This window comes from Heloderma suspectum, chromosome 5 (assembly GCF_057233095.1).
Source record: "Heloderma suspectum isolate Gila_16-S chromosome 5, 16-S_ref, whole genome shotgun sequence".
Classification (NCBI taxonomy): domain Eukaryota; kingdom Metazoa; phylum Chordata; class Lepidosauria; order Squamata; family Helodermatidae; genus Heloderma; species Heloderma suspectum.
In genome coordinates this window covers 177,585,982-177,611,764 of record NC_139462.1, presented here as the reverse complement: position 1 = coordinate 177,611,764, position 25,783 = coordinate 177,585,982, and the positions used below count along the sequence as shown (strand labels likewise).

Below are 25,783 nucleotides of genomic sequence, written 5' to 3'. Positions count from 1 at the left end.
AAATGCGCAAGAGGGATATAGCATTCCCATGGTGGGCTCATAACAATATGACACAAAGTGTAGATCTGGCCTCAGTCAGATTTCGTATCGCTCGCTCTACCACAAATGATGCATTATGAATGGAACTGCAGTATTTACAATTTAAAGATGCATATTCTTATGTTCCCTTTCCAGCAGGTTCCCAAGACATACAGCCCCTAAGAATTTACATGTAGGAGTATCCTGGCATATTCACATGCACCAAGGGTTGCTATTGCATTTTCCTTGTAGTGTATTGTTGCTTGGGGCACTTCATGTTAATACATTACCTGACAAATACATTTGTTTTATTGGTGCTTTTCTTGATGGGTTAGGGATAGGTTGAGAACTCATGTAATTATTGGGCTGCAATTCTTTATTTGTGGTTACCTTGCAAATCTTGTTCAGCTTGATGTAACACTTTTCCAGAAAATGCAAAATAATAACTATGAATTTTCAGTTATCACAACTATGCCAGGGTGAAATGAATGGTACTTGTACAACAGACTGCTTTGACCATACTTTGGTTTAATGGCAACCCTGGCATTAAGAATATAAGAAAGGTCCTCTTAGCCAAGCAATTTCTCTACCAAAAGACAGTCCAATGCCCTTTGCAATCTAACAAGCAGGGCATGATGGACATAGCAATCGTCTGTTGTATATTCTTACCATCTGGCAATTGCAGATATACTGCCTTTGGACATGAAGTTTACATTCTTAGCTATTATGCCTGATGGCCACTGGTATCCTGAGACCGCCAAGCCCCACATTCGTTACTGGAAGTGTCAATGCACAACCAAGAATGTGGGAAGTATCCTGGAGAAATGCACAAGTCATTCGTATGATGTCCATAGAAATCTGGTGGTGGAGTCCATCAGGGACTAGGATTGCCAGCTTTATTGTTTTCATGGTAAGGTGTAGAAATGTGGTGTTCAGGAAGGACAAGCTGCTCTGGGGATGTAGATCAGGCAGTATCAGAGACCAGATCATTAGCAGAGTGAGGCAGCCGCTTCAGGCAGTTGGCCTTGAAAGGGCAGCAAATGGTTATTTATTTATTTTATTATTATTGTACCTTCACCAGGGAGGGGAGAAGGATTTTCTGTCTCAGGTGCCAAAATAACTTGGCCAGCCTTGGGGACTATGCGCCTTGACCTGTGGGATGTGTACGGGTGATCTGTCACAGGCCGCAAAGTGTTTTGGGCTGGTCCTGGTTCAGACCAAAGACTGAAAGAGGAATAAAGGTGTATTACTTCTTAGGTTACTGTTATCTCCTGGTTCAGTGACTTGGTACTCACTTTCTTGTAACAGGAAGTTGACCATGTGACATCTCCTCACTGGCTTCCTGTTTGGTCCTGAATCCAGCACAAACTTTTCATCCTTCAAAGCCCTCCATGTCAATTCCTTCTCTTATTTCACTGCTCTTACAGCCCTGTCCACAGCCTTCACTGCTCCAACTCCACCACTCACAACCATTTGAAGGTCTCCTGTTCCCTCAGATAACTCCATCCTTTCTCCCTTGCTCTCCCTTATGCCTTGAACTGGCTCCTTAGAACACATGCATGGTGCCACCTCTCTCACTACCTTTGCATCCCTACTAAAAACCAACCTTTTCTTGTGATTCCTCATTCGTAAGATGGCAGTCAGAATCGAATAATGAGACTCCAAGGTCATGGTTCTTGTGTGCCTGCACTGGTGTGCAGTAATGGATGGTGGAGGAGAGATGATTGGTGGAGATAAGGTAGCTCATCATAGTTAGTGGCTGTTTACTGAACAGCAGTTGCCTATTGCTAAAAATGTTCTCGCCTTTGTTTTTCCACTTTTTTAAGTTGGAAGAGGAATCTGGGGGACAGAGGTGCTTTGTTGTATCAGGTCAGGTTGCTGTGGATTAAAGACTGAACAGGAGACTGAGTAAGAAGAGGGGATTTTTTTTTAATGAGGCCAGAGGGGAAAAAGTGGATTTTGGGGAACAAATAATTTTGAGGGAGGCAGAGAGGAAAAATTACTGGGGATTCAGGAGGAATATGAATTTTAGGATATGGAAATGATCTGGAAATGAAATACTATTATTAACTTATAAAACACCTAAAAGATAAGAGTCCCTGCCTGCAGCTTCACAATCTTAGACATAAAAGGAAAAAGCTACTGGGAGGGAAAAGGAAAGCAAGTGTTGGAGTAGCTGTTCCTTCACTATAGATGGAGCCAGGCTGGCCTCCCCCTTGCCGTGGCGTTTTTACTGTGAGGCAGTGTGCAGCTCCCCGTGGCCCTTGGTCTTCTGGCTGGTGGCAGAGGCCAGAGTGTGCCTCCCTTCGGCTCTGGAGCTCAAAGGTAACTGTCAGTCAGAGTTGCATGGTCTTTCTGGCAGGGGGAGGTAAGCAGCTGGTATAATCTCCTGGTTTTGCTGCCTGTTTAAACCTCAGACTACATTACATCGTTTCATTTCTAATAATTTAGGTAAAAATTATCTTTCCCCAAGCTGCTTTTTTCACATCCTAATATCTCCCCTCCCGCTGCCCTGCCCCCAGAGTGAAAAAACAGCTTGGGAGAGGGATTGTTTTCACTGAAGAATAATTAGAGTGGAAAGAGCTTTGGGGACGGAGAGCCTGAGCTGAAAAATGACCAGAAGAGAACGGTACATGTCCCCATATCTTCCATATCTCTTTTCCCTTGTGAGTGAAAAAGGGCTTTGTTTATTTTTAGCTGAAAAATGAGCAGAGGGGAAAGGGCTAAACAGTCAGTCTGCGTCCACCTTTCCTCCACTCTGACTCACAGCATGCCAAAGGGGAAAAAATGGAATTCCATGTAATGTGTAATTTGACCCTAGGACTTCAAAAACAGCATTCATCTAGCATAGGTGTGGGTGACACATATCCCACAGACCACTGTCCTCTGGTGCCATCCCACTATTGAAATTTGGTGGCATGGTGGGAAAAAAAGCCCTGAAGGTTTGCTGCCTAAATTCAGTAGCAAATTGCCACGGAGGCTTAGCTTGTTTTCAAGCTAAATGTGGCCTTTTTAACCCTCCATAGCGATTTGCTGCCAAATTTCAAGGGATTTTGCTGCCATGCCACCAAATTTCAGCGACGCAGCAGCACCAGGAGTGGTGATGGTGGCCTGGTGGGTAGAAAGTTGCCCCTGGACCCTTGAAGTTGCCCGCCTCTGGTCTAGCACCTGGGAAGTTATCATACATATTTTGGTGGGTTGTGTTTTGCTTGGTGGATCAGGCTGTGTGGGCCTGGTAAGCTCCAGCCCCAAAATATGCTACATTATGATTACAATGCACTTGTAAAGACTCAGTCATGTTGGTGGTACCATACGAAACGCCACATGACAGAAATGGACATGATGAACAGACCAGGTCTCATACACACAAGCCCGCTTTTTATGCTATATGCAACAAGTGATAAGCAGAGATAGTTTTCTTTTTGCTCTGAACACCTATTGCATGGTAGATGCGAGTCTGACAGTGTGAAATATTTTCTACAAGTAGTTGGTCCAGTAGATATAATCTCACTTACCTTATATCTGCTAGTGAGAGTTTGCACACATTTCATAATTGGCCTCAGACTAGACAGAAACCTCCTTCGTTGTGGCTAAGCTATGGTTTAAAAACAAAATGCCTACTTATATCATGTCTGATGGCACTCAGCTGTGCGTCAAACCTTTAATCTGTCATCGGAAAAAAAAATCACATCTGTGAACCTCAAAACCTTTTATTATAGGAGGAAGGTTTTGAAGCTCTAAATACAGTGAACACAAAGACCAGAGCCATTATAATAAAGGTCAAGGAAATGTAAATGCAGTGCAATGGGGAATTCTGTTGGTGAATGTGGAGCCTATGCTCTGTTTAAAGATAGTGAGCTTTTGAGTTTCACAGAGCTGTTCTGCAGACAAATTGAAAACCAGAATAAGAAAGAAGAGAGAATAGAAAAGTGATCTGACAAGGAAAATACAAAACCAATTGGTTGCTATTATTTTTCCAGACAAATCTCTGTTGGCATAAAAGTACAAATGCTTTTTGAATCAAATTGCTGCCTGACAGAGCATTCTATGTAGCCTGAAAGTTTTGTTACAAGATATGGTGATGGCTATTAACTTAGATGGCTTTCAAAGGGTATTAAACAGATTCATGCATTGGGTATCAGTGGTAAGTTCTGAGTACTAGATACGGGGATAAATGTCAAAGAATGGATATCACCATTATGCCCTCTTTGTGAGTTTCCCAGCCTGGCACCACTGCTGAAGTCATATTGCCAGACTAGATGAACCTTTTGTCTGATCCAGGAAGGTGATTTTTACATTTTTCTTATATATTTTTTTAAAACTGTGTGTGTGTGATCTTGGTGTTTTATTTTGAGGAGCTTAAGTGAGATCCAAATGCCCACTTACTATGGAGTAAGACCCATTGAACTTGGGATGTCTGAGCTCCAAATGAGATGGGTATCTGTATCTTTTCACCCACCGGTGGAAAAGCAGCTGGAGGAAGGTAATTTTGAGTGGGAAAGGGTTGCAGGGGAAAGGGTTAACCAGTACTTCCCCCCACTTTTCCTCTGCTTAAACACTTAGCCTCCAGAGGTGGCTGCTTCTTTAAGTCAAGAGAAAGGTGGTATGCAACTGTGTGTCACATTTAGTTTGAACCTGAGTAAAACATGCATGGGATTATTTTGTACGGCTTGCAGTGCTCAGCACAATTACGGGAAAAGAAGCCCAACTAAATATGGTTCTTCTGGGTCTACATGTTTAGGATTAGGTTGCATCTGACATAAATTACAACTCTGCAGATATGTGCCTATATCTGTCATTTTGCTCATATCTTGCACATGTATACTGCTGTCCAGTGTAATCCTGTACATGTTTACCAGGAAGGAAGTCCTGCTGTGTCCAATGGATCTCACTCCCATGTAAGTCTGCATAGCCACATTGAGAGAAAGAAACCATATTTGTTTGGGGAAGAAAACCATATTTGTGCCAAAGAAGTGAAAATCATCATAATTTTGATGAGGGGTGGAATTCTACCTAAAGAAGAGGGTAGGCCCTTGTAGCTGATATGATATAATGTTCTTCCCTCAGCAATAATCAAGTTGCTTGCTTGCCTACTCTTCATCACAGTGAATGGACCTCCAATTCAGAAATTTATTGTTTTTTGTTAAGCTAACACATGTAAAATGTTAAATACGGTGATTCTAAGATAATAATAACTAGGTAGGCTGAGATCACTCTTTAAAATAACTAGGTAGTCTGGCACTGCCGCCCACCCCAGCCCCCCAATTCTGCCCCTGGTTTTGATAGACAGTTGTCTAGATGTCATTGTTTCCATCAGAAATGTAAAGTTTATCCTAGTTGTATGAATCTGATTTAAATAATGCACATTTTAAAACTATTTATTTTAATTTTGGGATAAAGTTCATAAACCCTATAAAAGTCTCCTTTGACTCATGATTAATTCACATAATGAAACAAACTGTTTCAAAGATGCAAATTTGATGCTTACCCTAAATAAATGTCCAAGTAAATATAAAAATGCATGCAAGATCCAAATTCTTCATTGCAAAATAGTTTTGTTTTCCAGAACATTTTTTTTACATTTTAAAGCTAACTTTAGGTACAGCTTGTACCCTCTAAAATGTTTATAATTTAGTAGTATTAATTACTGTATATTTAGGTAAATACACAGGTTAACATTGGTACTCAAGAATTAAATATTCAGCTTTACGTTTATCTGACATTGAGATAATAATCCAGCTTCTTTCTGCTGTGCTGGGAGGAAGAGCTTAATTTGTCTGTAACATTACATTTACAAAGGCTTGAAAAAACAAACAAAAGCCATATGAAAGAAATTAAGCAATGCTAATTAAAGTTGGATTTGTATTGGCATATGTGCATGCAGGTCTGGTGTCACCACCCAGAATCGTTGGGCAGTTGCCAGGACCCCGTCCCCTGGTAGGGCCCACTGTGGCTGATGTCTGCTCTAGAAGTAGCCCCATCCATCCACTAATTCCCCTGGTCTGGGCTTAGTGATGGGCAGCTGTGAACCACCCACCAGAGTGATGTTGCAGTGGGACATGTGGGAAATTCAAAATGGCAGGTGGCTCGAACCTGCTACAACCTGTCACCACTGCCAGTAAGCCTGCTGGGGGCCGAAATGGAGGGCCCCTCATACCTGGAACTGGCCCAGCATTTATGGTACCAGGCATATGACTATCCATGTAGGTGTGTGCTACTAGCCATGCAGGCATGTGCAACTAGGTTGGCAGAAGTGGACATCCATGCACCCTTCTCTTTACAGCAGCCCCCTGAAATTGCTACACAAAGGGATGGGGTAACTGCTGACTGGGGTGGGTTGCGGTGGGGGGATTCCTGAAAATTGGCAGACGCACCTTTCACGAGTGGAGCCCTTCTATCAACGGAAGGCAGATCCTGGATCCATCCAACCCATCCAACTTCCAGTACTCACCACTTCCAGCCCTCATGCCTCTTCCATGTAAAAAAGGCAAAACACTCAAGTCATTTTTTTTCAACAACTCTCAAACTAGCAAATTAAAGCAAGAGCAAGTATGTCAACGGGACTCCCCTCTGAACACAGAGCTAGGAGGTTAGCTTGTGCTGCATTCTTCTAAGTTTATCTTCGCTTCTAGAGAAAAAAATATGCATTTGATATTTCACGCTGCAGGCTGAGTTTTTCTTGGAAATGGTCTCCTTCTGAATTGCATTCCCCACCTTAAGTGTTACAGATTTGTTATACTGAATTATCGCCAAATCTCTTTTATATTCATGAAAATATTTTTCAAACTCAGTGCTACTATGTCAAACAAAGTAAATACACTTTTGAAAGTGAGCACAATTTCCAGTTTCCCTCAACATGTCATCTACCACCACTTTGGCTGATGTAGATCTGTGTGTTGGTATTCAGCTTCCTAATCAATTTGCTGCCACTCAGTAACGCTTGTCACCTATTTACCTGAATAACACAGAATTAATTATGTGGGCTCTTGAGACATGATAAGCCCTAAAATCCACATCCATCATCTTTGTTGTACAGGCTTCCTAAGACTGATTGCAGTTTAAATGTGTCTTTCGTCTGGTATTTTTTGACGTCTTTTCTAAACGTACCTCTGATCTTCTGCCCCACCTTCACACAAACTCGATTGTCTTTCAGTTTCACTGACAGGTTTGTTTGAAAGCTCAGGAAACGTAGCAGAGTCCAGCCTCCAAGGGAACACTTTATCAGCACTTTCTTTTTCTCATAGCATAATTGCTTTGGGATTTGAAGAGTCAGAGCCTTTGCCTGTACAGTCTCATGAAGCTGACAATATTTAGCAGTAAATTGGAACAAAACTTTAAAATGCTTTTTTAAAAAACAAAAAAATAAAGGGCACAGCAGCCCATTTATTCAGCACAAAGGAGCTCTATATAAATTCCAAAAGTGATCGGTTATGGGTGTTAAAAACAAGAACTGCTTTTAAAAAAGAAAAGAAAATGCTACCCAGCCATGATATTTCTGTGCACACGTTTGCCATTAGAGGTTGCTGTCACCCTGTGCTTCTCTAAGTCGCTGGGCATGCCTGGCAGTGAAATCAACCTCTAGAAAGGCGTGAGAAGTACGAATGAACCAGACTCGTGCTTATCCGCTCTAGAGCTTTGACATCTGAGTTGGAGAAACGACCCCAGTAGCTTTCTGTAACTGACTGAGACCTTTTAAAATAGATTGTCCTATTCCCCCCGTTCCCACAATGCCCAAGTGGGATTTGAATTTAAAATGCCCATTCAAAAATATAATCTCTTTTTTAAATCTCTTGTTTAATGCACAGCCCACTGCATTAAAAACAAATGGGTTTCTTTTATTTATTTATGGGCACTTCTAAACTTTATACATCTACAGATTTCAAAGTGGCATTCACAAATAATAAAAACATTAAAAGATACAAAAAACAATACATAGACTATATCATATCTACATATTCATAAGATGATAAGTTGAACTACCCAGGGAAGGGTGGCATAAACAGATGCATCATTAACATGTGCCTAACAATAAAAAGTATTGGCGCATGTCTGATATCAGAGGGACGATTATTCCACATAGCGGCTGCCACGACGCTAAAGGTCCTGCTCTGAACAACTGTGGAGCAGACCTCAGGAGTATGTGGCAGGTGGAGAACCTCACCAGTCGACCTCAAGGATCAAATAGGGAAGAAAGAGGTCTTTCAGGTAGCCAGATCTACCAGATTTAATTTAGGAAATATAGCTACTTCCTTCCTTCTATAAATTATATTTAGCATAATATTAGAATATTTGAGATAAATATGAAAATGTAAGTCTAAGGCTGCAATCTTATATACACCTGACTGGGAGTAAGCCCAGTTGTACTCAGCAGGTCTTCCTTTTGGACAGACAAGTATAAACCTGCATTGTTAATTTTCAGCTAATAAAGCCTTCTGCACTTTCCATCCTGCATACGTTAGGTGCTGCCTCCGTCCATAGGTACTGCCTCTGTAAGACCTGCCTCCATGAGTCCTTAAATCCACCAAAAACAACTTCTTAATCTTTCCATGTTTTTACATTCCATATTTACATCACATTTAATTGACAAAGTTATGCAGCAAGGCATTCTTAGCATCCATCCAAACAGCCAATTTTGTAACTTACCACATAGGCAATGGTTGCTGTGAAATCAGGCTGTACTGCATGATGAGCTGGAAGGTGTGGGTTGGATCCATAGAAAAGGATACCATTCCTTCCACTTGTGGATGGAGTCTTTATGTGTGTAGAAGGATACCTTCCATGAGCAGAAAGGCACTTTCAGATCCAGCACTTTCCTTTGGATCCAATGTAACAACATGTTTTATTAGATTTATTAGTAATAATAATCTATGGTCACAGCCGTTGTCTTTTACTGATTATACAGCATCTTTAGTTTAATCCAGGTGCTTAATAAATAATCAAAGAAGCCATATACCCGTACCTCTCAGCTTAGCTTTTAGGGAAGATTACTGTCAGTTACCACTACTATTACAGCTACTATTCATATTCTATTGCTACTAATATTAATAGTAGTAACAGGAATATAATGTAAGCGCCAGTGTCTATTCTATAGTGTGGTGGTTTTATGTCAACTCTACTGACCCAGGCCTCTGCTGGCAAGAATTAAATGTATAAGCTATATTTAATATCTACTTGATGTATAATATCTACTTGAAAGTGAATACCATTATTTCAATGGTATTTCCTTCCAAGAAAGTATGTTTTGGAGCATAGCCTTTAGCTGAAATTATAAGCATACATTCTAGTACGTAAGGGCACAATACTGTGCATATTTAGACAGAAAAAAAGCCCTACAACTCCCAGCATTCCTCAGCCAGCATGCTGGCTGAGGAATGCTGGGAGTTGTAGGACTTTTTTCTGTCTAAACATGCATAGGATTGTGCCCTAAGTCCCACTGAACTGAGTGGAGGTTACTTCCAAGTAAACATGTCTGGGCTCATGCTGCTAGGCTTGTAAATAATTCATGTATATCTTTGAAAGCGGTTCCACAAATTCTGCTGACTATCACTTCAGAGGCTTAAAGTCAAATGGCATTGATTCATTTAAGTATAGCCTTTGTGCTCCTTGAAAGCTTAGCAGATGTTTAAATTGTTTACTGCAAGTAAAAAAAAAGTCAGCATTTTACCAATTAATCACATCATAACATGTTCTGTAGGTGATGTTTTGATTTGGAGCAATTTGTTAAATGGTACTTGAGGCTTGATATTTGTTTCCATCTGTTAGTAACTTAGCTAATATCAAATATAATTATTTCAGTATAGACAGTTGTTGCTGTGTTGATCCCAGATAATAAGGGAAACGGTAATGTTACCTTTTCACTTTCTTTGGTGTAAAGAGTAAAAGATTTTCAAGTCACACAAAGATCTTTATATGCTGCTTGAAGGGTTTTCTTGAGTTGCATCCTGGATCTCTTTCTGTTGATGGGTGAGCTTCACTCAAGGATGGTGGCTCTGCCTGATATTTGGGGATCCCCCTTTATACCACAGATCATCCTATTCAGCTGGGTCCCTGATCCTCTGTGTAGCATTTTCAGGGGGTTGGAAGTGCTGCTATGGGGAGGAGGGGACGAAGAAGGCTACTTCTGCCAGCCCAGTTGCACATACCTAAATCTGGATCCATCCAACCCCATACAGTTATCTCATTCTTCATCCCAGTCCTAACAATGTTTACTTGAAAGTAAGCTCCATTTAGTTTGAAATTTATGTTGTTTGAATAAAACTATGTAACGAATTAGCAGTTTTGAACGGTGCAATAATTAATTCACATATGCTGAAAGTGGGGTTTAATTCAACCCAGGCTTCGGTACTGTCACCTATTTTTCAATGCCAGAGACCAGTTCTGTAAAACGTAATGTGATAGGAAAGAGGAAAGGGACCTCTGAACATGTGCAAAGGGTATTTACTTCACTACTGAGAACATATAACATGTCACTATATACTGAAGATTAGGGAGAGTTTTCAGGGCAGTGAGTGAGACTGCTAGGGAGGTTTTGATGTGGCAACGCTTGCTTTTAAAATTAAGCACTTGGTCCCAGAAGGGGCAAATATAATCACCAAATATTCCACAGCGATCTTGGAAAAACAAAGCACAGTGCTTAAACTGTGTTTTGTAGCAGAGTGATCCAGCAACCTAGCAATTCACAGGAGATGCCTAAAGCATAGAGCTGTACCTTCCAAATGTTATATCATCTGATGTTATTAGGTTTTTTGGTAAGTTCTGTTGAATATTGTAGGAAGAGTTCAAAGCTAGGAAATCTGGAATACTTCCATAGCTGATTTGTCCATGACCCCATCGTATAGCTTGAATTACCATCACTGAAAGCCATGTCGGAGTGAGATCATTCACAAATTGTGTACAGGTGCTTCCCTGTCTTGAATCAACTTGGGACATTCCTACGGATGTCTTATTTTCAAATCCTCGGCTCCTAGGTATTGTGTGCTACGCTGTATGCATTGTAAAAAAAATAACACTTTGAAGGTGACTTTTCAGATCTTCATGGGAAGCACTCGCCTGCTCAAACCCCCAAATTTTGTTTAGTTTAATCTAAGACAAGCCAAGATGGTTTGGCCTTAGGTTTTAAATATTCAATTTTAAGGGTTGTTGTTTTTCTGGATGTAACCAGTGGCTGTATTTTAGTCTGATATGTTTTAGCTTTATGGAGTGGTTCACTGTTTTGCAAATGACTGGTTGTCAACGCAATAAAATTAAAATTGAATTTAACACTCGCCTGCTCCTAGATCTTTATTAGTACATTCAATTAATTTCTTAAATTTCTATTGTGGTAGTCATGTGGTTGAGGATACTATACACTACATGCTACATTGCAAGTTATATGAAATACTAAGAGATAACTATCTAATGAGTAGTCTAGCACCTGTAACTAACCTTAATGAAATGGATAAAATTCTATTTTTGTTGTCAAATACATCCCAGTCTGTTATGTTTAATACAGCCAGATTTGTGACAACAGCAGCCCAACTCAAATTAGCCCAAGAGGATAATTGTTTTGTTTAAGAAATGTGGTATCTGTGATCATATATTCTTGTAAGGCACTGAATATTTGTATATTGTTCATTGAATTTTAACTTCGTAATAGAATTTTTTATTGTTAACTTCCTGTATTGTATCATTTGGTTGTTTGTTGTTGTTTTCTTTGGCTACAACCTGTACTTGGTTGCCTAGTAAAATGAAATGGTTAAAAAAAAAGTATATCCCACCTTTCCACCAAAAATGATGCTCAAGGTTTTGCTTTATGCGTTGCAGCTTCCCACCGCAAAAGCAGTCTTAAAGTGACTAACACAAGAAAGGATACTAAAACATTCCAGAGTGAACAGAAGACAAAGTCAATATAAACCATAATCAGTATAACACAACACAAATATAGATAGAATAAATTTAATTTTAAAAACACAGTGCTAAAAGTCTTCATCCACAATACATAAGTCAAACAGCCAAATCTTCCTCATTCATTTGTACCCTGCTATTCCCCACAAAAGGAACCCCAATAAAAGCTAATACAATGACATCAAATACATTATGAAAAGACAACCATATGAAAAATTATCTGACAATAGAAATACTACCATATACAAACATTCAGTTCAAGACTTAAATACCAAGTCAGTTAATAAATACAAAATTCATAAACATAGAAACAAACAAGGGGCTAATAAAATACAACCCATATTGTCGCCAAAAACTCATCCCCCACTCCCAGCAGCTCAAATACCTGCCTGTCCTTCCTTGAAGGTAATCGGATTTAATTCTGTTATCACATTTTTCTTTATCAGATGTGATCACCAGTGGTGGTGCAAGATGGCCCACCCCCTGAGATGGGAGGATGCATGCTGCTGCTCAGCCCCCACTGCTGCCACCTGCCCACTCCGTTGCCCCCGCCCCATACAGGCAGTGTCCAGGGCCACCTCACAATGTCTCCCTTTGAGGACACTCCAAAGTGTGGCATTAGCAGGGAGCTTACCTGCCTGATCTCTTAGTCTGGGAGAGTCCTCAGAGCAAGAGATCAGGGGGGTGTTCCAAGGGGTCCTGCTGGCTGTTGCTGAGGCATGTGCTGGTGAGTGGGGCTGATGCAGGGGTGGTGGCAGTGCCCACAGGGGCTCTCCAGGCAAGGGAGGGTGGACGTATTCGCCCCCTCCTGCTCCGCCACCTGAGGAGGGTATTCAGCCTGCTGATAAATTTGTCAGATGTGAATAGAATAGTAATGAATGGGAAAGGGTTGTAGAACTGATAATATATTGTTTCTTAAAAATTTTGATGGAAAAAGGAAACAAAATATTAGATATGCTATGTACTACAGCCCAAATCCGTGTAATCATACATGAACAAGTCCCATATGTAAAACTGAAGTACTTAGGAGACTGTTGGCAGGTTCACACATGGAAGTAGACCACTTGATTCCTCAACACTTGAAGGCTGGGAACTGAATGTGTGAACTGACTTTGCTGAGGTGTGTTTGAAGGAGCCCTGTGTGATATGAAAATTCTCTTTGTGATGCTTCCATTGTACATAAATGTTCACATTATTGCAGTCCTGAAGTGAATTAACATGCATGCATTATGAGCTAAGCCAGTGCAGCTCCATGGACAGTCTAGGACTTAGACCTCTAAGATGTGTGCTCACATTCAAATCTTTGCTCAGCCCTTGCTTCGCAGAGCAAGTTCTCACTGTCTCTTAACCTCAGTTTCCCACCAGTGAAATAGAGTAAAACATCTACGTATATAAGCAGTGCTGGTCCCAGGTTTTTTTTCATGGCCCTTGGGTGAGGCACCCCTTCGGTAAGTCTACTTTCTCATAGGGATGTCAGAGAATTTCTCCACGAATCTCCGGGAGGCCGAATGCCAACGCATTCGGCCCCCCGAAATTGGTGGAGAAACGGTCCGCCACCCCCCCGCCACCCCCTCCGGAATGGGACTTACCTTTGGTGAATGTCCCTGGCGGTGGCGGCTCCCAGCGGCGGTGCGGCGGCCGGTCTTCCGACCGGCTGCCGCCGCCACCATTTCCAAGTAAAAAAAACAACAACAAAAGTGATAGGCTACGTAAAGATTTACGTAGCCTATCACGGCTAGATTTTCAAAAAACACCGTGATAGGCTACGTAAATCCTTACGTAGCCTATCACGGCTGACTTTGGGGGGGGGGGAAGTGCGTACACAAATGGCGGTGCCCATGGGCGCCGCCATTTGCGTTCCTTATTTGGGCATGTGTAGTCTACGTAAACATTTACGGCTGACTGCAGGGACGCAAACGGCGGCAGCTAGAGCCGCCGCTATTTGCATCTCGGCAGGAGACGAGATTCGCAGCCGGAGGGACGGGGCGCCTTCCCCCCGGCCAGAATTTCGGCGGGGAGGGATGGGGCGCCTCCCACCTCTCCCAGAATTTCGGGGGGAGGGACGGAGCGCCTCCCCCCCACCATGAAGCAAGCTGCGGGATAAGGTAAGGGACTTTCGTCCATCCCTACTCTCACCACCACTGTTGCCAGCTGTTATCGTTTCTTCTCCTTTCTCTCATCGTTGCTACTACATGCTTGCTTGACAGGCAGAGAATCAGTGAGCAAGTAGGCAGTGGCTCTACTCAGTAGGAGGGGCGACTCCAAGGAGCTCTTGGCAGTGGGCCCCTGCTAAGGTGTGAGCCCTCGGCAGGTGGTCAACCCTGCCTAAGTTTTACAAGGGCCCTGTATGTAAATAAAGGTTGAACCAATCAGACTTCAGACAAATGTAATTATTGCTTATAATGTGACAATCCTATCACTTGATAAACTTGCTAATATGACAGGTGCTATATAAGAAAATATTCTCTGAAGTAGAACCAGGCTGGCATCTGAAATCCCTATTTCCCAGATGAAATATTGTGATGTCTGGTTTATTTATTATTAATATTATATTTCACTTACACTGAGACTTATTCACACACCATATGACTTTCTTTTTAGTGTGTATTTCTCTTGGAAGTCCCACCTTCTCACTGCACGTTCTCCAAGAACAGGAATATATTCTGGGTTGAATGTGCGTCCCTCCCCGCATACCATTTTCCAATCATGATGTGAAGGACAATAAACGAGCTACTTAAAAACAAAGCTTGTTTTTTTTTTCTTTTGTTTGAAACTTGTGATGCTAATACTCCTTAAGGGACTCTCGCCTTCAGTATTTTTCTTAATTTAAATTCATTTCAAAATATGTATAAAATACAAAAGTACACTGTGTCAGGCTTCTAACAACACACTTTGCATTGAGTTCAGGGTTTGTTTGTTTTAAGTAAGGCTTATTTTTTCCAGGTGGAAGAAAACTAAGAATTAGTTGTCAGTTTTAGTTGTATAAAGCAACTTTAAAAAAAAACAATTCTTCATAGTTTTAATATATCCAAGTGTGAATTTAAACATAAAGTTTAAAACATTTTCACACTTTAGAGGGGCAGGTTTTCTGAGATGAGTATGAGAGAAATGCCTTCATCTTTCCATTCTGCTTGTATGTTTTCTTACCACCACCACTCCATAATGTGTTATTAGAAATTTGATTTATCCAGTTAAACCAGGCTTCCCCAGGTTGATGCCCTCCAGATATTTTGGACAACAACCTCCATCATATCCTGCCAGCATGGGTTGTGCTGGCTGGGGATAATGGTATTTATAGTCCAGCACTTCTGGAGGGCACCAGGTTGGGAATGTCTGAGTTAAACCATTGCCAGCAATAGTTCTTAAGGAAGTTAGGACTGGGTTGCCTACTAAAAAAACACACATAAACCAGTCCTGAAATGCATGTTTAAATTACAAGCTCAGCCTCATTCACATGTGTTAATAACTTCTTAGATCTCAATCCCTGAGGGAAATTTTCCCCAAATTGAGCAGTATAATGTAACCACTTTTGTTGTATTTTAGCTAGAAAAACACTCATCTTTTTAAGTTAAACTTTGAAAACAGTAGGCCTATATATGGCTTACATATTTACCAGTCTTACCCCTGGTATTTGTTCCTTTTTAAACAGGTTTAAAGCAGATTCCCCACCCCGACCCCCTTCGTAGAAACAATTTGATTGCTATATTAGCCTGTTTTCTTTTTATAACTGATAATGTGGTTTCATAAATCTTTGACCTAGGGATAATGACTGATTACAGCAAATTTTAAAAAAGGGGTTTTACCTTACACAAATGAAGCCTCTCCAATTTTGTATGTATGTACAAATTTACAGGGGAGAGGACTGAGATGAAATGGAGTTTTCAGGGCCTGAACTTTGGTTGTGTGAATATCCTGCACATAACAAAAACAAATATAGATCTATTTGTCTAGATTTCTACAACCATTACACAATGGAAACAGTGGTCTCTGTTTCCTACATTTTGGGTTATTCATACGGTTACATACCAGATTATTTTGATAAATGTGGGTGTGCTGTGTTTGATTTTCACCGTTTTATGCTTACAATATGTATTTTCTGGAGGGTAAAAATCATTTTCTAATGATAAGTCACATTGTTCTGATAAAACTGCCTGCTTAATTCAAGAAACGCTCTTTAAACTGCAAATGCTCCTTTTAAAAAAAAAGTAATTCAATAGTGTAGCAATCTTTTCTCCAAAGCAAAATCTGAGCTATTTCATAGCTCTGGGGCACATTTCAAGTTCTTTGACAGAAGAATGGGAAAAAGAGGAAATGTTCCTTTATGAGCAAGTAGAGGCAAATCTTCCCGTTTCAACAGAGATCTCTTGTCACATTTTCTTCAGCTTGCCAGAGGAATCTGTACACTATGAATCTGACAGGGGGCAGGTCTTGGCTGCCAGATCTGCAATCTGTTTACATGTGTTTCCTGTTCTACCCAATGGCAAATTCCAAATACATTCTAGAATCGTAGAAGTTGACTCCGTCTTCACCATAATGGGAAGACCTGAGTCTCTGAATGCAGCCTGTATTCCTGTCATCAAGGGAAACCATCAGCTTTCTTTTTTGTAGGAATGAAAAGAGAATGATATCCAGTAATCTAGTTAGCTGCATTTCTGTTGGATGTGCCCTAAATTTCACGCTCAGTTTTGGCCTCCTCCTTTGATAATCTCCAGAGAGCCCTTGGGTACAGAAAGCCATTATGTTAATTGGCTAGCAAATTTGTTAAATGTGCAGAATGGGCTAAAGGTCACTTCATATGCAGTATATCACAGTACAGAGAAGTGATAAGTGCTTGGTAGTGCTTTGATGCAACAGAAAAAAGGAAGGGCTGGCTGCATCTGCATGTAGGGACAAAGCTACGTTTTCAGGATAGTGCATGCTATTTTGTTACTGTTGTAGCCAGCCCAAGATGCATTGGTTGCAACTACAGCCCTTCTTTACGCCTGGTGCTTTTGGTGTAGGTTTAAGTTTTAACCACAGAGATTTTTTTTTAATAGTAAGTGGTATATAAATATATAATGATGATGATACTGGATTTAGGTAAACTGGGGTAAAAGGCCACCACGATCTTCTTTGCTTCTCTCTTGTTTGCCTGATACTAGCAGTCACAAGATCAGACCAAAAGCCTATCCAGTCAAGCATTCTGTTCACACAGTGACCAACCAGATACCACAAGGAGCCCACAAGCAGGACAGGAGTGCAATAGCTCCCTTCCACTCATGTTCCTCAGCAACTCATATACAGAGACATACTTCCTCGGAAACCGGAGGTAATATAAAACCATTATTACTGGGAGCCGTCGGTAGCCTTATACTCCATGAATTTGTCCAATCCCCTTTTAAAGCCATCCAAGTGTTGGCTCTGACGAGTGGTGGCTGGTGACTCCAGTTCCAGAAGGGCAGTGATTCCATTCTGGGTTGTAGGTTCCACCACCTAAAACTCTAAAGGTGCTATCCAAGGTGCTGAACCTAATGCCCCACGTGGGTTCAGCACCCTGGAGAGCACCTTGAGCGTTTGGGCTGGTTGTAAATAAAACTCTGACTGGAACTACAACCCCTCCAGAACTGGAGTCACCAGCCACCACTGGGTATGATTACAACTTGTGGTAGCAAAATTCAACAGTTCAACCGTTCACTGTGTGAAGATCTCCTTTTATCTGTCCCGAATTTCCCACCATTCATCTTTATGGAATCATCCTGGGTACTAGCATCATGAGAAAGGCGAAAAACATCTCCCTATCCACTTCCTCAATCCATCCTCCATTGTACTGTCTCTGCTTCTGCTCATTCCCTATTATAGTGCCTGATACTTTCCTGTTGTCTTCTACTAGTTCATGTTTCTTGTTTTTAAGTCTCTCTACTGTAACCTGCCCTTTTTTTGTCTGCTTTTCCTACTTGCAGGCTGTTACTGCTCTCCCTCTAAACTGCCGTATTATTTTGTACACTCTTCCTGTATGTTCTAAACAATAGCCCTCTCCCTAACACATGGCTCTCTGGCCTATATTCTTTCCACTCTGGTTCTTCCTGTTCCTTCCATGGTACATTCCTGCTACTTTGACCTGCTCACTATTTTTTACCACCTGTCTTTGCTGGCTCAGCATGTTTCTACTTCTTTTGGAGTAGCAAAATTCTCTAACTCTCTCTCTCATATGCCTTAGCAAGTCAAAATAAGCTAGTGCCACTGTCAGCCGCAGAACAGGCACTCCTACGGGCTAGGAATCAGGCAAATGCCAGGAACTAGGTTTGGCTAGGCCATGAGCTCCCAAGATGCTGTGAATGGAGAGGGCGGACTTTCAGCAGAAGTCATTCAGCTGAATTAAGTTGTGCAGTACTGGGGAGAGTTCCCGGGGAAAGCAGATTTTCAGTTAAGGATGTGTGAGAAATTTGTTGGGTTCACATTTAATGCGAACTTTCCAAAGCTGCACTTCCCGAGGCAAAACATGAACTGGAATGCAGCTTATCTATTTTATTTCTAAAGTTTGCCATGCAGCTGGAAAAAAAAAGGGCATAAAGATACTTAAAATTTCAAAAAATGTGTATATTTGAAAAAAAATGTACAAAGGATTTATTCATTGCGAAATTGCTTTTAAAAAGCATACATTTGCAAAAGTGTGAGCAATGCACATAGTTTTAAAAATCCATAAAAAATCTATACAAATTTTCATGGGGATGAAATATCCCCCCCAAAAAAATCTGATATAGAAACAAGAAACAAGAAGAACTTAAAAGTTAAAAAATGAGAACCTGAGTGAATTTGAGCTTGCCAACTTTAGTTTCAATGTCGGACATAACCAAACATGGCTTTTAAGTTGTGGTTCTGACCTGTTGAATGTTCAGTCCCCACCCTGAGGTCAGCTGGCAGAAATTTAAAGGAACAGTATCCTGTGCACTCTGGTGTCATTGGGAGGCCTCAAAGCATCCATTCTGCCATTTAAACAAATTATTATTTATAACATGTTTATGTCACCCACCCTTCAGAAAAGCTCAGAAAGAGCACTCCCCACCTCCAGCATTCCCCTCGTAACAATCCTGTGAGTTAGGTTAGGCTGACTAGCCCAAGGTCATCCAATGAGCTTTGAGGATTTGAATCCCCATCTTACGTCCATCAGTCTAACCACTAAACTAGCTGATTCATTGTTAGGGAGAGGTTGGAAATTTGTTTGGTTCACATTTCAATGCGCGCTTATCTAATTTTGCACATTTGAACTGAAACTCGGTTATCCGCAGTTCTCTGAATTTTGCAGTGTAATTTTCCAATAAAATGCATAGAAAAATGTGTATATTAGGAGAAAATAAACAAAAATGCTTATATTAGTGAAAATAAAGTTTAAAATGCATTATATTAGGAGAAATTGCTTGCAAAAATGTATGTCTCAGGAAAAAATGCATGAAAATACATGCATTAGCAGAAATGCACACAAACATCTATGAATTTTCATGCAAACTATATTCTCAATGTTTGTGACGAATCAAATTTAAGACTGAAAAATGAGAAACAGAAATTGACCAAATCATCCATCCCTATTCATTATTCATTAGTGCGGCTCCTCTCTACTGCAAAATACCCAACGCGGCATACAATATTGAAAACATTAAACCAAATAAATTCAGTATAAAAAATCCTCTGAAATAAAAGCCTTTTCAGTCGGAAACTGGTAAGGTAGTGTCAAGCCTTTAGTGGTTAGTCAGAAGACTGAGCTATATATCCTGGTTCCTTGCATGAAGGTTCTAAAGGTGCTTCTAACGCTACCAGTCAAAAGACAGTGTAGAACTATCCCCTGCCCAATGGATTTTCTTTGGTAAGGAAAAAAAAAAGATGGAAGAAGCAGTGAGAGAACATGGGAGGGTTACCAATGGAAGATGTGGTCATCTAGACCCCTGGTAAATTCTGCAAATGAGGCAAGGCGATGCACAATAAGAGCTTCATCTGAAAATACTCTGAGTTTCTGGTGTTGGGAGCAGAATCAAGGCACTGTTATCTTCTTCAGGGGTAGCCTGTACTGAGCTCCCCCTCAGACTTGCCATCAGGCTGCTTTGGGTCATGCAGGTTGTGCTCCCTGAAGCAGGCTATGGCTTATAAGCAGCTGTATAAGCTTCCTCAGACTAGGGTGTCAAGGAACAGGACATAACAAGGAGACTACCCAGGGCAACTACAAGTTTGAGATGCCCTTGGTGTAGTGCCACCCCCTCCTATACCTGTGCTCTCCATAAGCTCTGGCAGACTTATTGGATGGTGGGTGATGTCAGGCAGCAGCTCCGATGAGCACCAGATGACTTGGAGCAGCAGTTTAAATTTTCTACAATGCCCTGGTGTATCTCCCAATACAGTGTCAGTCTGGGACATTATGGGAAACTTAAATGGCAACATCCTCTGTGCCCCCTGCAGTAGCCCAAGTAAACTGGGTCTTGATGCCATCTGTGGGACCAGTGGGGTAGGCAATATTCCATCTGACTCACATTGTGCTAAGTTTCCAGGAAGGCTTGAAGCAGTACAAATCCCTCTGTCTAAACCTTTTGGGCATTCTGGTACCGCATTAGAGATCCTACCCCATCTCCTGAGGTCTCTGTATACATTTACCAATAGTTAAATAATAGCAAAAAGTGGGGGCACACATTAACGGATCATCCGAATAAGCTCTAAGAAGAGAGGTGGTTGATCTGCATGATTCTCTGGCTTAGCTTCCTGGAGTACACTCATGATTTCTGATGTGAATGTTAAATTTTGTGTTACAAAAAGTGTGTGCTGCTGCCATACATGGCAAAGTGTGTGTGTGTGTGCACATGCGTGGGTGTGTGTGTTGTGTGTTAAAAACCCAGAATACAAGTATTGGAAGCAACTAAGGAGAGTGCAGTAGAAATGACGAAGAGATGAAATGCCCTGTCACAGAAAGCAACGTTTAAAGTGCTCCTTTGCATAATTTAACAGCCCAGTTTGCAAACCAGTTAAACTGGACTACTTGTATTTAAACTAATCTAGTCCTTTCAGAGACAGTCCAGCTCCTGTGGGAATATTGGTATTGCCTCCACTGTTGGGATTGCAAGGCTATGCATGCTTACTAGTCATAATAAGTCATAATGCAGGGGTGGGGAATTTGTGGCCCTTGTAGTTGTTGGCCTACAACCCCCAGCATCCTTGACTATTGGCCATGCTGATTGAGACTGATGGAATCCAAGAAGATCTGGAAGGCCACAGATTCCCCACCCTGCCTAATGGATTCAGTGGGGGCTGATGTCTAAATCAAAATGAATAGATTGGGTTGTAATAAAGACACAAAGCAGGATGCTGAGGACCCTATGTGTGAGCAGAAGGCACTCCCGTTTATGCATGGCATGCCTGATTTCTTCTGATTTCCCCCTATGCTACATCCAGCAGCATTCTGGTAGATCCCCCAACCCCTAGCAGTGGTGGGAGGGGGGCACAAGAAGCTATAGTGGGAAGGAGGGGCTGGGAAAGCCACACTGCATGAGTAGAATTCCACTCGCAGTTCTCTGAATCCAAATGTTATAGTACTGTACTATCATTGTAGACATAATTGAACCTAGCAGTCCTGTTTCTGTAATCTGAATTTTAATGAACCATGCAGCCATTTTTTGTCCAGCCTGTTTGGATTGGAGGTGAAAAGAATGAATAAAGGCTACATGGTGGCTTATAAATGACCACCTTTCTCAAAGAGTTCTCATTTGCCCTTTTGGTGCTTAGATAGGAAGGAAAAAATGAATGATTTAGGTTGATCTTGTGCTTGAAGCCGGTTGAAATAGGCCCACACCGTAAATCTAGTGTTGTGTATTCCTCGGTCATTTTAGAAACTCCAGAAATACTTTAAGATGAGCCAAAGGCAAAAGATGCTGGCAGTGTTTTTAAAGGTTGTATTTTAGATGCACACACACACTCACACATACACTGCATCTGCTTCTGCTTCTGACAGGAAAGTAAGCTAAACAGGCTTGTGTTGTTGTTTTCCCCAGGATGCCTTTCATGTTTTCCCCTCCTTCTCTTCAGAAATCCAACTATTTATTTGCACACAAGGTAGGCAAATTCTTTTATCTCATTGTGTACTCTAAACTAAAGCAATTAGCATACTGGAATTACAGTACTGTCTTTAAAAAATCCCTGTCTGTCAATATTTTTTTTGGAGGGAAAGCTCTTAACGAACTGTAGACAAATAACAACAATGGGAATGGTTGCTTTGGTTTAGCACTAATGCGCATTGCTTGTAGGCCACATCTGTACATGCGATGAACCCATGGATAAAAATGAGAGGCCAGCCTTTGACAGCACCCTGTTGGCAAGCATTGGGAAGTTGCTCAAGTTTTGCGTATGTATTCGAGGTTGCTAAGAGCGCATGATTGACACCCCCTGTTTCATGTGCTTCATCTCTCACTGTGGCTGCCATTGCCTTTCCTGGCCTTTGCAGACTTCCCATTGATATGTCACCACTTAACGTTTTTAATGTGTTACACCACAAACATAATTTCATAGCATTCCAGAACTGTAGTGCCAAATCGTGTAGTGCCAAATCGGTCCTGACCAACTGACCCACAGCATCTATGTCAGTTAACATAGAGTACAACATATATCATCCGACTTACAGTTTGTTCCAAATAAATTGGAAGGGGGTAATCAAAGTGCACTATGCAGAAGGTGCTGAAGAATGAAGAATATTCTAGGAAACAAGATACAGAATACATGTAAGAGTCACTTACCAAAATTGTCATATGGCCATATGCTGTAGGAGACACATTCATTTACCTCCGTTTCCATATTTCTGGAATATGGAAATATTCCAAATATTCCCTTCCGTATTTTCTGCTACTTTTCACTTTTATTTTCCAGGCCTCCTGCAGTCCCTGATGGTGTTCTTTATCATGTGAGTTCCCTTGGTCCTTAGCTACCTTAGAACAAATCATTAACTTCTGCTCAAACCAGCACTTAGATTGCTTGAGATCTGCAAATGGCTCCTGAGCTATTGCCTTTAATTCCCTGCTATATGGGAACTCATCATTCTCACACAAAAGTTACAAATCAGTTGTTCCTGAGAGGAAAAAAAAACCCTTCTTGCTCCCTAAAGATGGTGCTCAGGTTCTGACTATGCAATTTTTTAAAAACTTATCAGAGCATGCCCACATGAAAATTCTGGATCTCTATCTAACATCATTATTTGCTCCTATGTCTATTCAAAAAAAAAATCTGGTTGGGGCATATTCTTCACTGAAAGTTTCGGAGCTGTTTTCTGCTCTAATACTGTATTCACTAATGGGAAGCTTATAACAATTTGTTCGTGTTCTTTCCACACCTGCCTTCTCTTTAACATATTAACTCCTGATGAAGCTTGCGGCAGCAAATTCCATAAATTACTTATGTGCTTCTGCACTCAGTACATGGTAAAGTTACAGAAATGGCCTCCACAAGATGTAATGGCCACTAGCTTGGATGGCTTTAAAAGGGTGCTAGGGAAATTTATGGAGGATAAGGCTGTCAGTGGCTACTACTCTTGATGGCTATATGTTACCTCCAGGATCACAGGCAGCATGCCTCTGAGTACCAGTTGCTGGGGAAAAACAGGAGGAGAGGGCTAATGCACTCATGTCCTGCTTGTGGGCTTCCTATAGACCTCTGGCAGGGCACTGTGGAAGCAATATGCTGGATTAACTGGACATTTGGTTTGATCCAGCAGGGCTCTGTTCTTAATGTTCTTATTTTTAGGGCACAACATAATTCCCTCTCATGCCCTCTTTTTTGATAGATGATAGAGCTGCTGTCTCAGCTGCATATTATATTGTAAATCATTGTGTTAATTGGTGCCTTGTGCTATTTTTTATACATGGAGAACAATTTGGCATGCAGAATGTATGCTGTAAATATTGCACTTAATTTGAGAGATAGACTTTGGACACATTTACGCAACCACTCTGTGCATGACCTACTCATTGAGCTTTTCTATATGAAGCTTTTATTGTGCGCTTGCCATTCCTCACTCATGGTTTTGTATGGGTGTTTTAGACGTTGGCATCATCCACTTTCCCTGCTGCATTTCCAAGTACTTTCATGGGTTGGGGTGGGGCAGGGGGGAATATGGTATTTTTTGGCATTGCAAAACAAAGCATGACTGTCCACCAGGGTAGCTGCATTAGTATGCTTTACCACAGTGACACCTGGAGGTTATGTAGCGGACAGTACAGAAAAGCAGGAAAGGAAAAAAAACTTTGTGTAGAGATCTGATCTTAATTCTGTAAGCAACTCAGAAACAGAAGCAGTGGGTTAAACAGCCTGTTCCAGAAAAGCTCCTAATCATTTGTAGCCCACAGGCTTTCACATTTTCAGTGATAATGATGATGATGTTATTATTATGTTATTATACTTGGGCACATATTAGGTCCTTCCTGAGAACAAGCCTCTGTGAGAAAGATTTATACAGGACACTTCCTTTTAATAAATAAATACACTCTGATTTGATTGTATTTCCATATATAGACAGTATTTATATATAATTATGCACACCTATGCTAAAGCACTACTGAGAATTTAAGTTCCATCCATCCATCACGCTAAAGCCTGTTTGGTGAACCCCAGATGTGAAATTCTTCCTAGCATCGACCCATTTGGAAATATTTTAATCCAGGAAAATATGGGTGACAGACCTTTACCATAACAGCATAAACAGCCACAAGTGTAATAATGAATCCTGTATGTGTACATGTGGAAATCTTGATGCTGGCTGTTTTTAAAACAAGCACTTCAGCTGGACAGAAGAAAAAACACCATACTCCATTTCATTGCAATGATCCTGAAAATTGGTCGGAGGGTTTCCTCAGGCAGGGAGAAACTAGTAAAAATGTTTGTCATTAACTCTTCATTTACTATGTTTTGAACTATGCTGTTCTTACAGTAATTCTAAAAACTAGCCATGCTAATGGATTAACAGCCAAAACAATTAAAGAAATCTAGAGGTTCGTGTATTGGCCATGGACTTTGAACTCTTAGGTTAGAGGTGCCAAGATAGTGATAAATCAGATCCAGGTTTACTTACAAGGAGTACTTTATTGAGTAACTTACAGCACACAGGCATACCCAATAGTTGGATCAGACAGCTTCTCTGAACCCAGAGCCATGGGGTACAATGGGTTTTGTACCAAACATGTTAGCAATGAGGCAGCATGACAGCAGCAAGTGCCCCCTAGCGTTCATTCCCAGCATAGACTAGCCATGCTTAGTTCTCAGCACAGCCACCTGCAGCTTTGACAAACAACCTTTGCTTCCCAGGCACACCTTGATTCAGTTATTAGTATGGAATGTGCTAGGCCGTGCTATGGGCCCTTTGACTCATCTTCACATGCTCAGAGGCTTCCTAGCAAGGAAATTGCACCTATAATGAACTTAAGCAAGCAGTATGGATCTCTAGGCCCCTCTAACACTACAGGTGACTTGATTATGCTCCTGGGGCCAATACAGTTCTTTATGGCACTTGAGAAACTGACTGGTTTATTGTGGCATGATGTTTTGTATGCAATAGTCTACATCACATGCATGAAGGAGGCCATGAAGGTAGTAGATAAATACATGTGTGGGCTGAATTATACTGGAAGATGAACAAGATGAAAATTAAAGATAATGGAATACTACATGAGCTCATTATACTGGACCACTATACATATATGATGAATCCAACCAAATGAGATGCAATTTAATTTTGATAATGTGAGAACTCTCTTCCATCACAGTGCCTCAAAAGAAGGTCCACTTGCTTTCTTCCTGTAGCATAGCCGTAAAAGCAAAAAGACACCTCTTTGGTCCAGTCTAAGTTCTAGAATGTGTGACTATAGATAAGTTCATATCAGGCTGAGAA

At 41.1% G+C, this 25,783-nt stretch overlaps 1 protein-coding gene across 2 annotated transcripts in view; it reads left to right on the top strand.

The window, feature by feature from the left end:
• Positions 1-25,783, top strand: part of LOC146344868 (cyclic AMP-responsive element-binding protein 5-like) — a 121,651-nt gene that overhangs the window by 32,806 nt on the left and 63,062 nt on the right. Inside the window, exons 1-2 of one of the 2 annotated variants that reach the window (XM_084860443.1) lie at positions 2,237-2,343; positions 21,906-21,966. The exons of the other annotated variant lie outside the window; for it this stretch is intronic. The gene's annotated coding sequence lies outside the window, so the exon portion shown is untranslated. Of the gene's footprint in view, positions 1-2,236; positions 2,344-21,905; positions 21,967-25,783 lie in introns of those variants that run through there. 2 annotated transcript variants of the gene reach the window in all.